The sequence below is a fragment of the Camellia sinensis genome, chromosome 14 (assembly GCF_055761805.1).
Source record: "Camellia sinensis isolate YWXY chromosome 14, ASM5576180v1, whole genome shotgun sequence".
Taxonomy (NCBI): domain Eukaryota; kingdom Viridiplantae; phylum Streptophyta; class Magnoliopsida; order Ericales; family Theaceae; genus Camellia; species Camellia sinensis.
Window position 1 is genome coordinate 14,217,321 of NC_138974.1, and position 19,574 is coordinate 14,236,894.

The 19,574-nt window shown below is 32.2% G+C and overlaps 1 long non-coding RNA gene across 1 annotated transcript; it reads right to left on the reverse strand.

Annotated features, from left to right (window-relative positions):
- Window positions 1-2,730: 2,730 nt before the first annotated feature.
- Window positions 2,731-6,505, reverse strand: LOC145807530 (uncharacterized). Its single transcript, XR_014350673.1, has 3 exons — window positions 6,160-6,505; window positions 5,196-5,658; window positions 2,731-2,889 (listed from the first exon to the last, which is right to left on the reverse strand). It is a non-coding gene; the product is annotated as an uncharacterized LOC145807530 (long non-coding RNA).
- Between the last annotated feature and the right edge of the window lie 13,069 nt (window positions 6,506-19,574).

Below are 19,574 nucleotides of genomic sequence, written 5' to 3' on the forward strand. Positions count from 1 at the left end.
AAATTCTTTTACACAATTGGTAAAAACCAACTAAACCCAAGCAAAAAAAAAAAAAAAAAAAAAAAATGTTTTACTAAACAAATGTAAACCAATCCAAATAGGATTATTATTTTCCTCTAAACTTCTTTCCTCGCTTAGTTATTCTTGTTCATCATAAAGGTTAGTCGTCCATAATTTTGTTTGTATCTCCCAAAAACTATTCATTTGGTTTTATATTTGTTTTCCCAATCCCTTTCACATATGCATTCTTGTAAAGAAAGTTAGCAGAAAAAGACAAGAAAATACAAACCAAACAATCTAAAGAAACTTAAAACCATCTAGCAAACTATTTAATAACAAAAATTAACTAATTAAAATGCTAGGTGAGTTACAACAATAAATCTTAGGAGTTACAAAAAAAAAAAAAAAAAAAAAGCCCATAACTCTAAGAATTAAATTAAAAATTTAATAGTCATGAGTTATGAATGAAATTAACAATAAACATTTAAACTTATAACTCCAAATAAATAAATTACATTAATAGGCAAGTGTTACCCGAAATATAATTTACAATAAACATGCTAATAACTCTAGCAATTATCATGTAAATAAATATAAACAAGTTACAAAAAAATTTATAACTCTAAAATTAAATTCAAAGTAAATGGTTCACAATGAACGTGTAAATAATTCTTACAATTAAACATGTAACCTACACCAAAAAATTCAAAGTAAATGGTTCACAATGAACGTGTAAATAATTCTTACAATTAAACATGTAACCTACACCAAAAACTAGAACATGAAGAACATGCAAATTATCTTAAAATTCTAGAAAATAATAAACATGTGAATTAAGCTAGTATGTAAAAAATTATTGAACATGTTAATTATACTAGAATTGTAGAAACTAATTAGTATGTCGATGGTAACTAAAATAAATTTATACTCTTATATACATGCAAATTATATTATAAAATAGAAAATAAAGCAGCATTTAAATCATGGTAGGAAATTTGAAAATCATGCTCATAAAATAAAATTCTACTAGAATAATCAAAATACAACCTTTAATAAAGATATGGAAAGAAACGTATTCAAATTAAATTGGAATAAAAATATAAAAAAAACCCAAAACCAGGCCCTTAATTAGCAAGCATGCAACAGTGGCCCTACTATGCTCCAAAATTCCTAATCACGCACTAATATACAAGAAATAGTATGGGTTTGGAAAATAAATGAATAGGCTAATCGTGGATGCCTCATACAAACAGTAGTTGTATATGTAAAGTCAATGGATTATCTCGGTAAGACTAGCATGTACATCAAATAAACAACTAAGCAACAATTATTTATTTATTTGAATAAATCTAACACAACAAAGTTTTCAGGGAACAAAACAGTAGCAGCTATATATATATATACATATATCTAAGTTACTAGATGAATATTTGTTAAATTTCATGGGAAACATATATAATCTATTTTAAGATTGTTGTTCAAAATTGTGAAATTAAATACATAAATTTACGAATAAATCAAAATTATATACCAAGAACACATGCTGAGAATTACAACTAAATTACAATAGAAATACACAATACAATAAAATGGTAAAAAAAGCAAACCGAAGCCTGCATGGTAGCAGTTTCCTTAAAACAGATTTTTGCTGCCTCACGGGTCGAGTGCTTGAGGAATTACAGCGTCTATCTCCCAAGATACGACGGTCAAAACTAATTACGGCAGAAGCACTCTCTATCTAGCTTAGCGAACAAAAACCGTGGCAACACTCTCTCACTATAGGAACTTTCTAGCAAACTGACTTGTAACATGGAAACAAAAAATTTTGTGTTGAGACTAGACAGGAGGGTCTCAATTTATACATGTATAGGGGAGAGAAGGGGAGCCTCCAGCCTTTATGGCTGGTCATTAATGCACCATTAACCTGCCTTTATGGGTGGTCACTAACTGTCGCGGACTTAGACTTCGCAAGCCTTCCGTGCGGCCTTAGATGTCTCCAACCCTCTTGGTTGCACCTAAGTCAGCCTTACCCACTCAACCACACTAGGACACACAAGATTTAGGTGGAAGAATGCCTTCACTATACAAGATAACTTTACAAGTATAGTTGTGTACAAAGCTTTATAAGGCTCTCACACTCACACTTACAAGTGCTCTCTTGGATCTCCACTCCTTTTGTTGTTTCTACAAATGAGACCCTTCCCCCTTATATAGCCATCCTCCTCCCTAATGGATGGCTAGGATCATTTTGATCCAAGGGCTACAAACTCTCATCTAGAACTCTCCATAGAACTATCTAGGACAACTACCCTATCTACTACATTCTAGAACTCTCTTAGACTAGTGTAGTACATGGTAGGCTTCTCCAGGATATTCTAGGATGTTCCAGACACATCCAGGCTTCTCTGGACACTTCAAGGTTCTTCCACGTTCCAGAATCTTCTAGGCCACCCGGGACCCTTCCACCACATTCTAGAGTCTTCCAGCATACTCTAGTCCGTTCTCAAGCCTTCTGGAACCTTCCAGCATCCCTCAAATGCTGCTCCTTGTGTCACAGAATTCTGGGGGCGTGACACTCTCCCCCACCCAATCCCGTGACGCCCTCGTCACGCAGAAGCATACCGAGCCACCACATCTCGATATGATCTGTATCCGCTGTTGCTGCTGGTGCTTGCTACTTCGCCCTTGCCCTGGACATGCTGCTCACTCTCATCTAGAACTCTCTATACCTGTTATCTCACAAGCAATTATCAATTGTGGAAGGCTGCCTCAAGAGTTCTTCTGCCTGCACAAATTCAGCATTCCAAAGTGCTGCTGGGTACTTTGGAATGCAAGCTTGCACAGTATACACCTGAACTGAGTAATTGCCATTAAATTCTTGTTTGGATTCTGCAAATAACTCAAGACAAGACAAATCCAAATTAACATTTCTTCCCTGCTGTTGGCAACAGGATTATCCATAACTAAGAACTACAGAAACTCATTAAGAAAAACTTCATCTTTCACATTTCTCAGAAGAAAAGAAATACATTTGGATTTCTACCAGGCAGATATTAGAGAATGATAATTGTTAGTTTCAGTACATGGTAGCCTCAATTAAATGACAAAAGACAACCTAGTAAAACAGGAACAATTTATATTACCCAAATTTCATACTAACTAACTAAAGAGCAGCAACATTTTAGTCCATATCTAATATCTTCAAACTGCATGTAACTAAAAATTTTAAAGGCTTATATCTTCAAATGTGTACAATATTTGAATTATTCTAAGGGCATCCACACCGATGGAAGTGATGAGTGATGTAGTGGTTCTAATTGAAAGCACCAGATTAACAATATGAACATTTGCATACATGCATACTATAAAGCATGAACACCTTGACAGGCCAAAACTTCCAAGCATTCAAGATAGCATAGCAGGGGACAAAGCAGACTCTGTGCATGTAAAAAAATGTATGGTGTTTCTCGAACAACTTGATGTTAGAAACTATATTAAAAGAGCTTATTTAACAAATTAAAAAGAAAAAAGAGAGATGGTTCAATAAGTAGTTAGAAATTAGGAATAAGGATTTTTCATAGCATTAACAATGAATATAGCTATCATTATTACAAATAGAATGAGTTTTTTTTTTTTTTCATAGCATTAACAATGCATATATATATAGCTATCATTATGCAAATACAAGGGGTTATAAAATTATAAATTGGAAAAGGTCTTCTTTAGAAGAAAAAAAAAAAGAATTAAAAATAACGTCATCAAATACTAGTGTATAAGTGAGAGGAGGGAATGGAAGGTTATGTTATTTTGTGTGATATGTGGTGTGTTGAGAGAGAGAGAGATCTTTTTGAGGGGAAGGAGCTTCAGATTTCTAGCCCAAAGGGATGCCCCATGGCTCTTGAAAGTCTATTTGTGTGGCTTAAGGAATCATTCCCTATTAATTAACTAGGTGTAACCTAGTTGGCCACTACGACTTTCCTAAGGGCTTGGTCTCTAGGGGGAGGTCATGGGTTCAACTCTCTCTAGGGGGTGCTTTACAATGGGTGGGGAGACCAACTCCTGTAGGTACTAATCTAACAACTAACAACTAACTTTCACCGATCAAAAAAAAAAAAAAAGTAATCATTCCCTGTTTATTTTTATTCTTTGAACCTTTTGGGTGTGGTACCTTATTCAAGATATAAAGGGGGAAAAGGGGGATTCACTTTTATACTTTGCACGTGAAGAGTTTGTTCTCTTTTTTTTTTTTCTTTTTTGCTGCCATAATAATTGAAGTTCATTTATTTATTCCCAAGACGTAAAAAAAATCAATTTAAATATCGTTCTTTTTTAACTTGGTTACATGAACTTCTTACATCAAATTCATTGACATGTAATCATGCACCAGGCCTTGTAATGTCTTTTATCAAGGCAGAAAGCATATCTATTTTTGTAATAAACAATAAAGCATTCATTTAACCTACTACATGAATATTTCCTTTCCTCTGTATGGAAGTATTCAATTTTATTATTTTATTTAAAAACATATATTATAAATAAACAAAACAAAAAAAAAAATCTTAGAACATACCCTTCAACAACTGTTGCAAGCATATTACTGAATATTGTTTCACATATACCTGTCCCTGTCATGTCCCAATTTCTCTTTTTTAAGATGTGACTTAATATGTGCCTATGTCCTATCAAATTCATGTACAGCATCATGCCCACACCTCGCAGATGACTTTAATGCGATCTAATTTACATCCACTTTGCTCCCCAATAATTTCTAGGACTCAAACAGATCCTACACAACAAATCTTAAAGAAAGTTTGTTTCATAAAATCCGAAGAATAATTTTGGTATGCACAAAAGGGGTAAGAGGTATAGATGAATAACAGTAGACATTGAACATATATGAAATTTAAAGGTCTTATTCATCTCCATGATTAGTAAATGGCTAGCTGATTCTTTGAAGTATCAAGGTGGTTATAGAGTTTTTAGTTTTCTTAAAAAACAGAAAATAAAACTAACATAACAAACAAGGAATCTTCAGATATAATATAACATGTCAAATTAAATAAATATCAAAACTACTTAATTGAAGAATAAGAACACAAATAAAGCATTTCTATGTTTAGAGATATCAAATCAATATTAACTTAAAATCAAGAGACCATGAATCTCTGTAAGAAAGCCAATTAGAATGAACTTACAAAATTTTGAGATCAGACAATTCACCAATGTAATCTGGGATTGGGCCAGTAATTAAGCAATTTCTCAGTATCCTATGTAACAAAAATAAAATAAACAAATCGGTTAGGTAACCACACCACAAAGTAATGACACAAGATTGCACTCTTCCCATGAATTACATCTGGATTCAACTTACAGTGTGTTCACCCTTCTGTTTTAATAATCATATAGCCATGATCAGCTGACTAAAAGCATCACTGAAATTTACAGATTAAATAGGCAGCTGATAGTGCAGCTGAAAATATGACAAGACTACTTTAAATATAACATGGTTTCATTGATCAACAAGTATGCAAGTAATTTAAAACCAAAATACATCTGAAGAATAATGGTGACAAGAGGATGACCTGAATAAGTGAGTATTGTGGCTGACCTTTGCTCTGTCTTGCAGCTTAAACTCAAGCCACTTATTTGGATTGAGGGCTGGGGAAATCAAACCCATGTGATATTGAGATTAGAAAATTACCAAATTCCAATGTCAATTTCCATAATAACTATAGCATTATTCAGAATATCCAAAAGTCTAATTTCCAAATGCAATTACACTCAAATTCCATATTGCCATAAGCCTTTAACTGATGATTATACACATGTTCACATCCAAATGTACCAACATAATTCAAACTACGCACTTCAATCAGGTAAATTCGAACACTTTTAATACCCCTAATACATAATTCTTAAATTCTATATACATACTCAGGTTTGATGACTTATGATGAATATTTTTTCAATATTAACACTACTAAAAAACCCAAGTCCACAATCATCAACATATTTCAATCCACATACTTTGAGCAAAACCCAACATTCAAAGCCCTCAATACAAACATCTAATTGCAAAGAATTCATTTTCAGAAAACGACACACTTCATTTCCATAAAGTTAAAATCAAACCCAAATGAAATTGAGATTAGAAATTACCAAATTCGGTGAAGAAAAGTAGTAGTAATACGAGATTCCACCAGAAATCGCAGTAATTGCTCCGAAGGGAACTCGAAAACTGGGGAAACTCGATTTGGGTTGGTCACGAAATGCGTGACTGAATGCGATCAATATATATTTATTTATTTGGGGCAGATATATAGGAAGGACAATTGGGGACATATAAAACCCTAGCAAGTGTGAGAAATGAAAAAATAGAGAGAGAGAGACCGAGAGTGACAGAAAGCGAGAGAAAAATCTGTGAATTTTTCAGATTGGGTATTTTGGTTCAAGAGATGGGGAGGGGGGAAGCCGAGCGGGAATGGAAAAAAGGGGGTGGAAAATCGAGCGGGAAATTTTTTTTGTTTTTTTGGTAATATTTAAACAGCAAAATGATTCTTTTTAAAAAAAAAATTATTTTTTGTTAAAATAATTTTTTTTTATAGTTAATGAATTTATTTTTTTTGCTTCTTTATTTTTTCCAGTTATAAAGGTTGAAAATTTATTTGTTTCATTTTTATTTTAATGAATAAAAAATTATTCTTATTTTTTACTTTGGTAGAAGTAGGAGTAATATTTTAATGAAAAATAATTTCCATAAATTTTATAAATTGGTTTTTGTTTATTTTTAGAAAAATATAAATTACAAACGCGTTTGGTTTGAACAAAATGTTTAAAAAAAATTAAAAACATAAACTAAAAAGCATGTTTGTTTAGGCCTAAAATATTTATATTTATTTTTTGTATTATTTATGACGATGGAATTATACACATTATAATTGAAAAAAAATATTTGAAAAAATATATATTTGAAAAGAGATGAGAGAGATAGAGAAGAGAAATGAGTAAGAGAGATGAGTGAAAGAGAGAGAAGAGAAATGAGTAAGAGACATAGAGAGTAAGAGACAGAGAGAAAGAGAGACCCATTTCATTTTTTGACTTTTTCCTCTTTCAATAATAATGGGCTCAGAGAAAGAGATGAGTGTGATTGAGAGAAATGAACGATTGAGAGAGAAGAGAAATGAGTGAGAGAGAGAGAGAGAGACAGAGAGAAAGAAAAAAAGAGAAAGATAAACAAGATGAGCGAGAGATAGACAAAGAGAGAGAGAGAGAGAAAGACAGCAAAAAGAGATGAACAAGAGATATAGAGAGAGTGAGAGGGAGAATAAAGATAAGCAAGAGAGATAGAGAGAGCCAGCGAGAAGAGTGATAAATGACAGAGAGAGGGAAAAAAAGAGAGAGAGAAACAAGATGAGCGAGAGATAGACACAGAGAAAGAGAGATAGAGAGAGAAAGACAACAAAAAGAAATGAACAAGAGATAGAGAAAGAGACATAGAGAGAGAGAGAAGAAAGATGAACAAGAGAGATAAAAAGCGGAGAGATATGAGAGAGCCAGAGACAGAGAGAGAGTGTGTGTGAACACAACAACACCCATCTCTTTCTTTCTCTGTACTACAACACATTGACCGAGATCCACCAACGTGAGAGAGAACGTGGAGAGATAGAGTTCTAAGAGACGTGTTTGGCAGACGTGGGCGAGAGAGAGGGTAGAGAGTGTTTGGGCGGGAAAAAATTTAATCTGCACCCTTAGATATTGATTAGGAATCATCCCAACCATTCAAATGAAATGTATCTCTTATACATTTTAACATATTTTCAAAAACCTTCCTCCCTTATTATATAGATATATATATATATATATATATAATAAGAAAGAAAAGAAAGAAAGAAAATTAAAAAAAAAAGAAGGAAAATTTTTTCTCCAAAAAATTATGAGCCAACTCAACCCTTGTTTTTTTTTTTTTTGGGACTCCTGCATGACTAACTAGGCACTAATCAATATTTTATAATTTTAGAACATGCAATATGTATATTTTCTCATAGATAAAGACAGATGAAGAAATCATGTGTCAAGTGGATTTAATTAATTTATTATTCAGTTGTAACTAGCAGTCAAAATCATTTTCTCAAGCATATCTTAGCAGTCAAAATCATTAACGTACAACTAAAAAATATATACGCACAGCCCCAGCTTAGGCCTTTAGTTCAATTAGCATTAAATCGTCAATTACTTTTATAAATCCCTCAAATTGAAAAAATATATATATCTAAATTAAGTGAATCTAAAAAATAATTAAGTGAATCTAAAAAATAAACAAATTTGCTTTAAATATTTTAAAAAGTTGAAAAAATTAATTATTAAAAAATTAAGAAAAATTTTAAAATCTGAAATAATATCAATAAGTCTTACAAATATGTATTATTTACTCATAAGCCATGATGAGTGAATTTTTTTTATACACTTAGCCCTCGCAAAAAGTGTGAATTTTTTTTACACACTTAGCCCTCGCGAAAGAGATTAGTGGTGAAGTTGTGGTAGTGGTAGTGTAAATGGAGTGGCAGGGGTGAAAGAGAGGTAATGGTAGTAGTGGTGGTAGTGGAGTGGTGGTGATGATAGTAGTAATAGTAGTCGTAGAGGTGAAGTGGCGATAGTGGAAGTAGTGGTGGGGGTGGAATGGCGTTTGTAGTAGTGGTGAAGGTGGTACTAGAGATGGATGGTGAGAGACAGAAATGAGTGAGAGACAGATAGAAGAGAGAGAAAGAGAGAGAGAGAGAGAAAGAAAGAGATAAAGAGTGAGAGTGAGAGACAGAAAAGAGACATAGAGAGAAGAGAGATGGACGAGAGAGACAGAGAGACAGAGAGAAGAGAGATGGACGAGAGAGACAGAGAGACAGAGAGAAGAGAGATGAGCGAGAGAGACATAAAGAGAAGAGAGATGAACGACAAACAGCCAATAACAAGTTTACTGGTAATAATATTGAAAAATTTATTAAAATGATAAATAATTGGGATATTTTGTCTTTTATTTGTGAATTTTGATTTATTCTTAATTTATTAGTGTTATTGAAATATGATGATGTAAAAAGTATAAATAGTTTAATTGTACTTTTTAAAAATAATAAATTTATTATTAAAAATTAAATTCATCAGACTGACCTGTAACTATACCTTTAAATTTTTGCAATGTAAAACTATCGACAAACAGCCAATAACAAGTTGCCCATTTTAGCATACCTTTCGCGTGAGGGCCCAATTATTATAAGATGTGTTCAACCATCAAATGAAAGCCGACTACTTCTTCCATCTAAAAATAATAATCTATTTTCAGAATTTAATTTCTTTTTATAATACAATTATTACATTTTAAAAATATTAATTTTTCAAAATTACCGTTTGATAGTATATTTTTTTAGACATATCAATTGTCATAATTGTACTTTTTGTATTATTAATGTATTTAAAAAAAGGACAAAATCAGAAATTCATATTATTTTAATAATTAATTTTTAAAAAAAATTAATATTTTGAGATAATAAAAAAAAATAAGATATTAATATTTTTGGATGGTGGGTGTACAACCTCTTAATAAAAATAAAAATAAAAATAATAATTTTCTTATTTTCATTCGGCTACCAAACAATTAGTAGCCAAAAGTAGGTATACAGCGACTAAAAAAAAGTTTGTCGCCGAAACATGGCATTTGGCGACCAAAAGTTTGGTCGGGAAAGATTAAAAATTAATTTTTTTATTTTCATTCGGCTACCAAACAATTTAGTAGCCGAAAGTAGGTATACAGCGACTAAAAAAAATTTTGTCGCCGAAACAGGGCATTTGGCGACCAAATGTTTGGTCGGGAAAGATTAAAAATTAATTTTTTTATTTTCATTCGGCTACCAAACAATTTAGTAGCCGAAAGTAGGTATACAGCGACTAAAAAAAATTTTGTCGCCGAAATATGGCATTTGGCGACCAAATGTTTGGTCGGGAAAGATTAAAAATTAATTTTTTTATTTTCATTTGGCTACCAAACAATTTAGTAGCCGAAAGTAGGTATACAGCGACTAAAAAAAATTTTGTCGCCGAAACATGGCATTTGGCGACCAAATGTTTGGTCGGGAAAGATTAAAAATTAATTTTTTTATTTTCATTCGGCTACCAAATAATTTAGTAGCTAAAGGTACCTCTACGGCTACTAAATTTTTATTTAGTCGCCAATTGTCATATGTTTAGCTACTAAAAATTGTTTTAGTCGCCAATTGTAATATCTTTAGCTACTAAATTTTTTTTAGTAACCAATAATCAACATTCCCCTACTAAAAAAAATTAGTAGCTAAAAAGTTGACTTTTGCCGACTAATATTATTTTTGGTAGCCAATTCCGTGACTTTTGGCGACTAAATTCGTTTTGGTAGCTAAAAGTGGTCGGCAAAAATGCTTTTTCTTGTAGTGGCAAGTGTCAATGTCTCCCTTTTATTACTCTACCACATAAAGTTTCTATAGAAGTTATTAGCAAGCATATGACTACGAAAAGACAGCAAAGAAGAAAAATAACGCTAATTTCTTGCTTATACACATTTCATCTCAAAATTTATATCAAATTATGACTGTATTCGTTTCAAACAAAACGCAAATTGTGAACGATTAAAAAGATGAATTAGGATTTTGCAGAAATTAGAATCATTTATCTCTGTTTTCTATAGTAATATAATCTTCCGTCTATTTCTCTTCATTTCTTTTTGATTTCTTTGTTGCATTTGTTTATTTCAAAAACTCTACTTTTGTTGCCTCTTCCTTCATATTTTCAACATATGAACACACACACACACACACATACACACATATATATATATATATATATATTGTATTATGCAACTCTCATATGCTTATTATGTGGGACAAAGTGTGTGTTAGTAAAAAATGAGGATGGTTTTTCTCTCTTACTCTTATTCATAGCTACATGTTTGTCACATGACTAGATTAAATAAGACTTAAACGATGGAATAACAGAAAAGGGACACTGACACTTGACCAAAAATACAAGGAATTAATTGTTACAATTTCACTAAAGTGAAATTTGGTCCAAAGTGCAGGTGCACAGAGTAATTTACCCTTTTTTTTTCTTTTTTTGTGGTGATTTTTTGAATATGTTAATTTTTCTGACCTTTTAAATCAACTTAATTTATATACAACAAAAAGTACAAATTTTGTGATTTTTTTTTTTATATAAAACATCAGTACTTTTTTATTTTAATTTTTTTGTATTTATTATATTATTTTAAAAAATTGTAAATATTTTATTTGTTAAGTACATTTAGATTAGATGCATCTAAAAAATGACTAAAATACCCCAAAAAAATAGAAAAAAAATATGAAAAATAAAAAATTCAAAAACTATTTTTGAGAACTAAAAACCAAACAAATTAATAAAAGATTCACAAATTTAAAATAATTATACTGAATTCTTTTCTTAGAAAGGTTTAAATTATTGAAACTAATACAGATGATGTGTAGATACGATACAACTATAAACAAAGAAAGACTATGCTTCATTATAAAATAAATGGCAATATTATTTTCTTAATCTATACAACTAACGAATTTTTGATAAAAAAAATAAATAAAGTATTATGTAAATTAAAATTATAAAGAAACTTGTAATTATCATAAATTTATAGAAATCAATGTATTTTTTTCAAATATCAAAAAAGTTTAGTATAATTTACCCTTTTATTTTCTTAATGCATGTTCAATTTAATAATTTTGTTACATTTCTCTTCAAGACTAACATTGGTATCAAAATAATCTTTAAAGACAAGAAAACACTGATAAAATAAAGAGTAAATTACATTTTACCTCCCTAAAATTTCACTCATTTTCCACTTTGATCATTTAAGTTTGATTTTTTCTATTTTAGCTCTTTATATTTGCAATTCTTCCCACTTTGACCCTTTATGTTTGTAATCATTTCCACTTTACTCTTAGACTAACTTTCATCCAAAAAACTAACAGAATCTATGGCATCACTAACACATAAACTCCATGTGTGTTGTAAAAAATTCACTAAAGATGCAAAAAATGAAAAATAGAAAACAAAAAAATTGGAATTTTGTTTTAGACTGAATCTTTTTTGCAAATTTATTTATAAACATTATTACATTATAGATGCATCTAGATTAGATGCACCTAAAAAAAATAAAATCAAATTTAACTAAAAAAAGAAAAAAAAAAGTTTACTGAAGATGAAAAAAATAAAAATATACTGACTCAAACATTTGTATTGTCAATTCTAAAATAAAAAGTTTACTATCGTTTTTTTCATCTTTAGTAAACTTTTTTATTTTTTTAGTTAAATTTGTTTTTATTTTTTTAGGTGCATTTAATCTAGATGCATCTATAATGTAATAATGTTTATGAATAAATTTGAGAAAAAGTTTACTAAAGATTAAAAAAAAATCTAATTTTTTTGTTTTCTATTTTTTTATTTTTTACATTTTTAGTGAATTTTTTACATCATACATGGAGTTGATATATTGGTAATGTAGCAGATTTTGTTATTTTTTGGATGAAAATTAGTTTAGGAGTAAAGTAAAAAAAATTGCAAACATGAAGGGTCAAAATAAAAAAAAAAATTAAATTTAAAGGGCCAAAATAAAAAATGGGTGAAACTTTAGGGAGAACTGACCCTAAAATAAACTTATAAGCTAAGGAATTTCAACTAACAAACGCAATACTAACCAGTAAGCACAAGTATGTGAGACGAGCGATAATGAAATAAAATAATTTACCCTATTGAACCATCATTTAATGTCACTTTTTAATTAAAAAATAATACATTTTGTCACTTTAAATTATAAATTTATATCAATATAAATATTTTCTTAAGAATCTATCTTTAAAATAAATAAAAATTTGACATGTAATTTGCTCACGACATCTCGAATGGAACGCTAATAGTAGAGGTATATTTGGTAGTGACCAATAGTTGAGGGTGGCCAACAGTTGATGGTCGCTGGATGTGGTAGTCGGTTGCAGGGGTGACTAAAGTTGGTGGCTTGAGTGCTATAGGAGGTCATGGGATGGTCAAAGGGCTGTCAAAACATAGTTGGAGACATTTGCGGTAACCGTTCAATATTCAGAACTTCCCAAAAACGACTAGAGCTTGTTGGATGGTTGTTAGTAGTGGTGAGTGTAAGCGGAGGAAGGAAAAAATGAAAACTTATTTTAAAAAACAACTTTTTTCCATTTTCAAAATTTTGGTAATTTTTTGAATAATTTCCATTTTTTGAAAATGAAACAAATGAAACAAATTTTCACTTTCAGGTTAAGAAAGAAAGAAAGAAAAAATAAAATAAAAAAAATAAAAAACGAGATTATTAACAAGACCTGGCCTTAGATTCAAACACACAAGAAAATAAATAAAATGCATGATCCCTCAAATATCTAACACTATACTCAAAAAAAAAAAAAAAAAAAAAAAAAAAAGCCTACCACAACCCCGTCAAGGTTACTTGCAATGAGGAACTGAAGCCACATATCAGGTATATTTTCCAACAATTTATCCATCAATTTTTTCTAGAATGGCTATTTCGGGTCTTTTCCCAATATAAGCCGTTTTTACATTGTATTTCCAAAATTAGGCCAACTTCTGACGGAATTCCAAAACTAAGCTAAAGCGCTATTACTATTCGTGCTTTTACTGTTAGGAGCGCAAAAGTAGATGAACAGAAAAATCGCTATTACAAATAGCGACTTTGATTAATAAGTCGCTGTTACGAATAGCGCTTATAGCGTTACTTTTTTTCCCAATAAAAACGCTGTTCTTAACAGCGCTTTTCACACAAAATTTTGTTGCCAAAAAAACGCTATTGCTAATAGCGATTTTAACAAAAAAAAATTTGCCAAAAAAACGCTATTTATAATAGCGATTTTAACAAAAAAAATTTTGCAGAAAAAACGCTATTTATAATAGCGATTTCAGTTCAAATTTTGTTGCCAAAAAAACGCTATTTCTAATAGCGATTTTAACAGAAATTTTTTTCCCACCCAGCGTTTTTAACATAAACTTTGTTGGAATAAAACGCTATTTTCAAGATAAAACAAAAGAAAAAAATATAAAACATATTTTAAAAAATATATTTACACTGTATATTTTAATACTTGGCTTTACTAAAGCAATTATCATGTTAAAATATGTTTTTTTTTTCTTTTGTTTTTGTTTAGAATGTGTAATTCATAAATTTTACATAATATGAAAAAAAAACCTCTTTTCATATATTAATTTTACATACTATTTTTCATATATATAATTTCAAAATCATATTCATGTAGATATTATTAAGCTAATCACGTTCATTTATTTGGCTTTACTAAAGCCGTTGTCATGTTACATTTTTCATTTTTTCTTTTGTCTTTGTTTTGATTTAGAAAATGTAATTAAATTTTTTTTTTCGTCTTCACTAAAGTTGTTTTCATGTAAATATTTTTTTTGCTTATTGTTTTGTGTAATTAATTATTTTTTTTTTCGCTTTACTAAAGTCGTTTTCATGTATTTTTTTTTTCTTTTGTCTTTGTTTTGGGTTGGAAGGTGCTATTTAGAAAATTATTTTGGCTTTACGAAAGCCGTTTTCATTTAAACATAAATATATATTTATTCTTTTGTTTTGGGTTAGAAGGTGAGAATGTAATTCAGAAAATCAGTTTAGTAAACTAGTTTAGTAACCGTTTTGTACCCGTTTTCATTTATAAAATTTATTTTTTTGTATGGTCTTTGTTATGGGTTAGAATGTGATATGCATGCTGTACAGTTCGAAGCACACCCACACATTGTGCAACTCGACGAGCAACGACGAAGGGTGAGACGCGAAGACCACCGCGGAGTAGGCCAAGAAGACAAAGGCCACAGCGAGAGCTCCTAAAATAAATTTTCTCAACATTTTTGTAATAATACTTAATACATAATATACGAAGTCAGTACTTTACAAAATACTCATACGGGTATGAAAACAACATAACTGAAGTTGCAAATGTAATAGTTTTCAGTTACGTAGGTAGTACAGACATAATTCTCCCACAAAAATACATTATGGACACCATGAACTGAACACACATTACATACATCCTGGACACTCTTAACTGAACACACAATACATAAACATAACAGTTAGATAGAGAAACACCTAATTCATGATCTAATATTGCATATTAATAGCCGTAACATTTGACAGACACAATACATAAACATAAACTTAAACATAAACATAACATAACATAACATAACAGTTATACTTACTCTAACACAGACATTACATATTAATGCAAGTTGTTATATTGCCGAAGTGTAGACATTAACACCTAATTCGCGCTTAAATCGGCAGGTGGCTCAGAGTCTGAACAATCCGAAAGCTCAGCGTCAGAGACAAGTTCAGGATCCTCCATGATAGCCTTGATAGCCGCAACATTTGGTTCTGTTTTGTTCTTCTGGGCATCCTTCTTAAGTATAAGTAGCTGCATATCGCGGGCCAATCTACGACCCATTTGAGAAATCTCACGTTCTAGTGTTTGACATAGTCGATCAACATTATCAGGATCTTCCTTTTGGATCTCAACAGAACGTGCTTTTGGCACCTTCAGTCCTCTTTCCCGACATAATCTTTCGTTTTGCACTCGCTCTATAAATAGTGCGGGCCACTTAAGAAGTCTAGCCTTTGCATAACCATATCCTGTTTGATTTTCTAATGGATCCTCCACCAAACCACATGGATCTCGATAGTACTTGGGCATGACAAAATGTCGCTTCCCAAACCTATCATGATAAGCACAAGAGGCATCCAAGAAAGGAAATGGTGTTTCATCTTCAGCATCGCCACTTCCCCTTCCCCCTCCTCGTCGTGAACTTTCACCCCTTTGCAAGTTCCTACCACCTCTGCGACCCCCACTCCCTCCTATGAACCATGTAGCCATGCTAATTTTTTAAAACAAATGAATAATAATTTCGTAGGGCGAAATGAGTTGTAAGGTTGTGTCTTCACCTTGAGTTGTAAGGTTGTGTCTTCACCTTTACTCGTTTATATAGTTGATTATGAACGGATAAATGAGAATACCACATATATGCATGCTGACTGTAAGGTAAATGCATGCTGACTGTAAGGTAAATCAGTAGATTCACTGTTGCCATGTGACTTTCTAAATTGAGAATCCCATATATATCAATACGAGATGAGTTGTCACTGTAACAAAAAAGTCGAGCAAAAAATGGAGAAAACCAAAGCATGTGCACCAAGTCACATGACTTCACAATCCATCTGCATATACGAACAAAATAAGGGCATGGTGACTGTAAGATAATTCAGTGAATTCACTGTTGCCATGTGACTTTCTAAGTTGAGAATCCCACATATATCAATAACAGATGAGTTGTCACTGTAATAAAAAAAATTGAGCAACAAATCGAGGAAACCAAAGCCTGTGCACCAATTCACATGACTTGACCATTCATCTGCATATAAGGACAAAATAAAGGCATGATGTTGTTAAGGTAAATCAGTGAATTCACTGTTGCCATGTGACTTTCTGAGTTGAGAATCCCACATATATCAATAACAGATGAGTTGTAATAAAAAAAATCGAGCAAAAAATCGAGAAAACCAAAGCCTCTGCACCAAGTCACATGACTTCACAATCCATCTGCATATACAGACAAAATAAAGGCAGGCTGACAGTAAGGTAAATCAGTGAATTCACTGTTGCCATGTGACTTTCTGAGTTGAGAATCCCACATATGTAAATAAGAGATGAGTTGTCACTGTAATAAACAAATCAATAAAACCGAAGACTGTGCACCAGGTCACATGACTTCACAATCTATCTGCATATACTGACAAGTCTCTCCACGATTTGACTACTCAATGTGTGAAAAAATGAAGCTTATGAAGCTTACGACCCGCTATTTGTATTTCATTGAAAAGTATGACTATTTGAATTGTTCTTGTCATTTGGGAAGCTATTCACCGACCTACCTGTTATGTTTTATGTGTTGTTGAAGGCGGTAGTTCGATTCACCGAGTTTAGTTTTTTGTCAACCCCTCATTCATTACCGGAGTCATAATTTTTACTGGACTTTCAAGAATTGGAAGGTGACTCTTTCTTCTTTCCTGATGGAGATTGAAATTCGTTGTAATTTCATCCCTATTTCAGTAGCCCCAGTTAAGGGAACCTTTTCTCCGAGTTGCCTGATCTATTTTATGTGTTTTAAGTATTCACATAATTGAACATACATTAATCCATTAATTAATCCAGAACATTCATTAACAAATTGCAATTCAATAAAGAAAGTCATGAACTCATAAATGTGTACTTATAAATGTAGGTATTTCATAAACTTCAGGTTCATAACAAAAATACTTGAAATACATCCGTACGTTACACCAACAACAACGTTGTCTTACACTCCAGGAACGAACATATGAAAGATAACGGTGTTTGATTTCTTATTCGTCATCTGACATGTAGTAGTCAGAGAGATATTTTTCATTGTTGAAGACATTATTTCGCTCAACCATTGTCAAATCTCTGTTGCTTGCTTCTGCCATTTCAGTGGCTAGCTGAAGCATGAAATGTCGACATCTCCGCATCAACATCCTGTTGTTCTCCTTCTTAATTTTGCTAACTGCTTTTTCATAGTCACTCACATTTCGTCTAGCCATGGTCAATGAACGACGATGAGGTACCGGTGCCCCAAAGTTACGTAGATCATTATACAATCCTTCTTGCTCCGTTACCCTGAACGCCCATTCTGCTCGGATACCAGCATAATAATCCTTCGGACTTGAGTACTTTTCGCTCTTGTAGTCATACATAAATGGAGGTAGCAGCCACACTTTCGGATTTCTTTGCCGGTGTGAACTTCCTGCACCTCTTGAAGACATTGTTAATAAAATTAAAAAAAATAATAATAATAGTAATTGTATATCTATTACTATTGTTATGCCTTCAACAAACATCATACTGGGGTATTTATAGACATGATAGTGGTGGTAGGGCACTATGGAATAAGTGATACACGTGATATTATTTGATGTTATTCATTTCATGTAATTTTGATTACCCGTGACTTTGTGTACCTGTGATGTAGTCACGGACGTGGTTGTAAGATAAAATAATAATTGTAGGCCATAGAATCACAATGCTATCCCTTCATATTCGAGCAGTGCGTTGTCAAATAAAACAAAATGCAGTGAGTTGTCACATCGGCACATGAAACTATTTTGTCATGCTTACTTTTGTAATACAATAAGTACTCACTTGGAATTGACGATTTCAGTACGTATAAGTGTTTTCGAGAAATTATAAATTAAATCGAAAAATGAAATTTTCTTTGTATTAAAGTAATATTGTTCATAAACTATCATTGTTTTTCTCACCAACATAATAAAATGGTCACCTGCTAGGTAAACACGATTGGAACTTTGGTGCCTATATTTTATCTTATTTCCAGTTAATGAACTTCACAGTCATCCGATTTTTATTGTCATTACACAATCGTCCATCATATTTTTTTACCAACATAATAGCATTTTCTGCTTTTTTTCACAGTCGTAATAATGTGACTTAGATGAATTCTGAAATGTGCGGAAAAAACAAAGCATGTAAGTTGCACTGCAGAAGTCACATGCATCACGTAATGTCAAGAAAAAAGTCACAACGTATACAAGCATGGCAAAGTAAGAAAGTCACATGCATTACTGCATCACTGCATAAAGTGACATGCAGCATTGCATCACTGCACAAAGTCACATGCAGTGATGCAGCGATGCACAAAGTCACACGCATCACTGTATCACTGCACAAAGTCAGATGCATCCCTGCATCGCTGCACAAAGTCACATACCTCCTACGTACTGTGCCCATTGCAATTATGCACAAAGTCACAGGCATCACTGCATCTGCGGCACAATAGTCGATGCTACAGGCCGTTGATTCGTTCATGACTGCACAAAGTCGAGTCCTGACAGCCGTATGCACTGGATAAGGTCAGTGGCATGCATGTGATCGAACAGGAAATTGCATACATACAGCTACCATGTGTATATATGGTATAAATATCGTAGCATACCACAACAAAAGTTTTACAGCCATTTCTACCGATATCATCATGACATATACGGTGGTTGATCTATATTCAGCAATGGGTCGCTATTGGGTTGCAGATGGAGATGAATTTCAATACCCATTAAATCCAAATTTGCGTTACTCACGTGCCACCGTCAATACCATGAGAGCTGAGTGGGAATTTCGCAAAACTCGAGCAAACGTTCTCATTGAGCTATGTCGTGAAGTTAATCTTAAATTTCCTCGCCGGTTAGCCATGCGTATGCCAACTGACACTCCACAGTTGTTGCAAAGGGCATTGCATCGTATCCGCGACGAGGTTAATCGCATGACCCAACGTTTGCAGAGGTCCGGACTAATGAAGACCGCAAATGAGCGTGCCGAAGATGGGTTAATGGATGATGCACACCAGTACTACGCCTTGAGCATGGATGTTATGTATGAATCTGATATTGAGATGTCAGA